Source organism: Dromiciops gliroides, chromosome 3 (assembly GCF_019393635.1).
Source record: "Dromiciops gliroides isolate mDroGli1 chromosome 3, mDroGli1.pri, whole genome shotgun sequence".
Classification (NCBI taxonomy): domain Eukaryota; kingdom Metazoa; phylum Chordata; class Mammalia; order Microbiotheria; family Microbiotheriidae; genus Dromiciops; species Dromiciops gliroides.
Genome location: NC_057863.1, coordinates 297370242 through 297375416, shown reverse-complemented (window position 1 = coordinate 297375416; position 5175 = coordinate 297370242). Strand labels below are relative to the sequence as shown.

Genomic DNA, 5175 nt, shown 5'->3' with positions numbered 1-5175 from the left:
TTCTATTCTGCATTTTTTTTCATGTGGATTATATTAAAATTTGCAGGCTAAGTTATTCTTGGTTGTAATTCTTTATTTTTTGCCTTCTGGAAAATCATTCAAGCATTTCCTCTCCTTCAAAGTAGTTGCTGCATAGTGTTGTTTTAGTCTGAATTTGATTCCTTGGTACTTTAACACTTTGCTTACTTGGAATATTATTTTTCTATGACTTGGAAGGTCTGGACTTTTTCTATAGCATTTCTTTTTTTTTGGTTGTAATCCCAATTCCTTTGCCCTCTGGAATATCATATTCAATGCCCTCTGGTCCTTATATGTAGAAGCTGCTAGATCTTGTGCTGTCCTGACTGGGGCTCTACGGTACTTGAATTCTTTCTTTTTGGCAGCTTGCAATATTTTCTCCTTGACCTGAGAGCTCTGGAATTTGGCTATAATATTCCTAGGAGTTTTCCTTTTGGGATCTCTTTCTGGAGGTGATCAGTGGATTCTTTCAATTTCTATTTTAGCTTCTGCTTCTGGAAGATGATGGCTAAGCTCTTTCCTTGATCATGGTTTTCAGGTAGACCAATAATTTTCAAATTACCTCTCCTGGACCTATTTTCCAGGTCAGCAGTTTTTCCCAGAAGATATTTCACATTGCCCTCTATTTTTTATTCATTTGGATTTGCTTTATTGTGTCTTGGTTTCTCATAAAGTCACTGGCTTCCATTTGTTCCATCCTAATTCTTAGGCAATTATTTTCATCAGAGAGCTTTTCCATTTGGCTTTTCTAGCTGTTGACTTTTTTTCATGCCTTTCCTGCATCACCCTCATTTCTCTTTCCATTTTTTCCTCTACCTCTCTAACTTTATCTTCAAAGTCCTTTTTGAGCACCTCTATGGCCTGAGACCAATTCATATTTTTCTTGGAAGCTTTAGATATAGAGGCCCTGATGTTGACATCTTCCTCTGAGGATGCCCCTTGGTCTTCCTTGTTACTGAAGAAACTGTCTATGGTCCTCACCTTTCTCTGTCTGCTCATCTTGCCTTTCTTTTACTTGACTTTTAGCTCCTTAAAGTGGGGCACTGTTTCCAGGCTGCAGTATCCCAAGCTTAAGAAGTCCCAGGTGGTATGATTTAAGGAGGATCAGTTTCTTCACTTGCCCGGCCTGTTCCCTGGTCCTTAGATGACCCCAGACCAACTTGCTAATCAAGCAGCTTTGTGTGTTGTGGTTGTTAGCTCCAATGAGCCTGTGCCCCTCCCCAACCTGGGCCATTACTACTCAAGCCTACCTCCTGTTTCTCAGCAAAGGTGAAAAATCCAAGTTCTGCCTTAGCACCAGCATAGACCCCTGTAGTCTCTCCCCTGCCCAGGGCTCAGCCCACTCACCAGACTGTGAGCTTAGTTCCAGACAACACTGGTGCTTCAGCTGATTCAGAGGCTCTGGGGGTCTCTTTCTCTGGTGAGGCCTTTCTGGGACTGGATCTGTGTCAGGGTGACTGTGGGGTTGGGCTTGACTCCTGTATCAGCACAGCAGCTCCCTCCTTCTGACCTTCCAAGCTGTTCTTGGTTAGAAGATGATTTCAGCACATTCTTCTGTGAGTTTTGCTGCTCCGGGCATATTCCTATGGTGTTATTTGGATGGCTTTTGGAGCGATCGTGTTACGAGTTCGAGAGCTCACTGTCTTTCTTCCCTCATTTCTTTTTTTCTTTTTTTTTTTTTTTTTTTTTAAATATGGAACGCTTCATGAATTTGCGTGTCATCCTTGCGCAGGGGCCATGCTAATCTTCTCTGTATCGTTCCAATTTTAGTATATGTGCTGCCGAAGCGAGCACCCTCATTTCTTTTTTAAAAAATAATTAAAAGTATTTTATTATTTTCAAGTTCCATGTAAGGATAGTTTTCAACATTTGTTTTCATAGGATTTTTAGTTCCAAATTTTTCTCCCACCCTCCTATCCCTCCTCCCCAAGATGGAAAGCAATCTGATATAGATTATATATATGTGCAATCATATTAAACATATTTCTACATTAGTCATATTGTGAAAGAAGATTTGGAGCACAAGGGAAAAACCTCAAAAAAGAAGGAAAACCAGTCCAAAAGTAGAAACAGTATGGTTCGGTCTGCATTAATAATCCACAGTTCTTTTTTCTGGATTTTGAAAACATTTTCTATCATGAATTCTTTGAAATTGTTTTGGATCATTGCACTGCTGAGAAGAGCCAAGTCTATCCCCATTGTTCATCACACAATGTTGCTGTCACTGTTTACAATGTTCTTCTGGTTCTGCTCCTCTCAGTCAGCATCAGTTCATGTAAGTCCTTCCAGGTTTCTCTGAACTCCCCCTGCTCATCATTTCTTACAGCAATAAAAGTATTCCATTACATTCATGTACCACAACTTGTTTAGCCATTCCCCAATTGATGGTCATTCTCTCAATTTCCAATTCTTTCCCACCACAAAAAGAGTTGCTACAAATATTATCTATGGCATTTCTAAGTGTTTTCAGTTGGAAGTTTCTAATTCTAATAGATCATTTCAGTCTTATGATTTCATGAAATATCTTCTCTAATTTTTTTTTTGGGGGGGGATCTGGTCACTGTTTTCAGGGAGTTCTATAATTATTAAATTATCTCCCCTCAACCAGTTTTCCAGGTCAGATTTGTTGTTATTGTTCAATATGTATAGATGCCATATATTTTCTTCTATTTTTAAAACTCGATTTTGTTGTAATATTTCTTATTGTCTAACACAGTCTTTGCATTGCTTGTCCAATTCTGTTTTTAAGGGAGTCAACTATTAAAGGTTTCTACCTTTTGTTCTAAGGTATTTATTCTCCTTTCAACTTTTTTTCTACCAAACTCTTCAGTTATAATTTATTTTTTTTTCTCTCTAGCTTAATTTTTTCCAGCCACTCTTGTAGTTGTTGTGGACAAGCCATTCTTTCCTACCCTGAGTTTCTTATTATAGTTGTTGTGGGTTACTCTCTTATGGGTTTACCTCTTGGGCTTATCTTAACTTATATTATTTCTTCATTATGTTCTGTGTTTTCTTTTGTTTACTCATATTTTCAGTCTCAATTCTTAGAGGCTGGGATTTTGTACTTGAGTCAGTACCCTCCTGAATCCTTTGCTGGATTGGGTAAGCCTTGTTTGATTCTCTTCCCTCTCTTGTCTAGATGTTGCTGCCATTGCTAATTTAAATAGTTACTGGTATTAGATCCTGTTCTCTGCCTCAGTACTTGGCTATTGTCTCGATCTTCTTCAGATTCATTGCTGGTTCTAGCCTCAGATGTTCTCTGTTTTCTTCTCCTTCAATCTCTTGCTGTGACCCTGCTGGGGATATTTGCACAGCCCTACCCCAACTTTGTTTTGGGGTTTTGGTGCTGAGTTTGCACAGTGGTTACCGGTTTTCTTTGGAGAGTGCAATCCCTATCTCCCTGGGCAGTCACCTATGACAGCTGGTTCTTTCCTCAGCTTCTATTTTGTTAGGCAGAAACTGGGATTTGGTTTCAGATCCCAGGATAGTATGGCTCACATGACTGGCTTGTAACCCTACTGTTTAGAGTGTTGGCTGTCTTCAAGTCAGTTAACTATTACTTGTGCCAATTTCCCTGTCATAGCTCTTGTCCTTGTTTCTGCTGGCTTCAAAGTTTACATGCTGGTTTCCTTGGAGTGTCTCCTTTCCCTCCCTCTACCAGTCCATTTTGCACAGTTCTGGACTGGATGGAGATGCTTACTTTTCTTTCTTTTACATTTTCTTTATTACTGCTCTTTGTAGTGTCCTTTTCAGATATATACTGGAATTTATGTGGAATAGTTAGGTGGTACAGTGGATAAAGCACTGGGCCTTTAGTAAAAAATTTGTTGTTCAATCATTTTTCAGTTCTACCCAACCCTTTGTGATGCAATTTGGGATTTTCTTGGCGAAGATCCTAAAGTACTTTGCCATATCCTTTTTCAGCTCATTTTACAGATGAGGAAACTGAAGCAAACAGGGTTAAGTGAGTTGTGTAGGGTCTAGTAAGTTAAGTAAGATCAGATTTGAACTCAAGTCTTTCTGATTCCAGGCCCAGCACTCTATCCACTGTGTCACCTAGCTGCCTAGTCAGAAAGACGTGAGTTCAGATCTGACCTCAGACACTAGCTGTGACCATAGGCAAGTCACTTCACCTCTATTTCCCTCAGTTTTGTCAACTGTAAAGTGAGGATAATAATAGCACCTACTTCCCAAGGTTGTTTTAAGGATCAAATGAGATATTTATAAAGTGTTTAGCACACAGTAAATGTTGTATAAATGTTAACTATTACTATAGCTGGGACTCTCTATGCCCTTTAACATTGTCTTCATAACCAAAAACTTTAAATCTAATTCTCCCAACAGTTTACTCAGCTGTTTGACATTTTGTGTGATTTTCTATTAGATTGATTCAGATCTGAAAGAGCAAAATTAAAGTCTCTCAATATTGTATTACTCTCTGTATATATCTTTTTACAATTTGGTTAGTTTTTAGTTTTTAATCAAGGAACCAAACTGCTATATTCCATTTGGGATGTGGGGAGGGAAGGGAAGGAGGGAGCAGGCTGGGGTAAGTCCAAACCTGTGATTTCATTGATATGGGGAACTTGTAAGGAAACTCTCTATACCATTGCAAGTTAACAACTGTTCCTCAATTTATACTCTTAGAGAGTTGACTGATATACTGAGTGACTGATAGATTTTACAAGTGTCAATGTTGGGATTTAAATACAGATATTCCTAATTCTTTTTTTTTAATTAAATTTTTTTGGGGCGGGGCAATGAGGGTTAAGTGACTTGCCCAGGGTCATACAGCTAGTAAAGTGTCATGTGTCTGAGGTCAGATTTGAACTCAGTTCCTCCTGAGTGCTTTATCCACTGTGCCACCTAGCTGTCCCTCTGGATATTCCTAATTCTAAGGTCAGTTTTTTACTCGACAGTGATGCCTCTGTTAGTGAATATAGATTTAGTAATATTATTGTTTCATTGTTTATGGTACCTTTAAAGAAAATGTAGATTTCCCATTTACCTCTATTGACACTGTGGCTTTTTAATTATTGCATTATCTATAATCACGATTGTAATTCTTGCCCTTTTTTTTTTAATTGCCAAATATCTAGTAAATTTTGTCCCAGGCCCTCCTCTTCACTCTCTGTTTGATTTTATATTTTAAAAGTA

General features: G+C 38.5%; 1 non-coding gene across 1 annotated transcript; it reads right to left on the bottom strand.

The window, feature by feature from the left end:
• Positions 1–1705: 1705 nt before the first annotated feature.
• LOC122752060 lies at positions 1706–1812 on the bottom strand. The gene has a single exon (XR_006355864.1). It is a non-coding gene; the product is annotated as a U6 spliceosomal RNA (small nuclear RNA).
• Positions 1813–5175: the final 3363 nt, after the last annotated feature.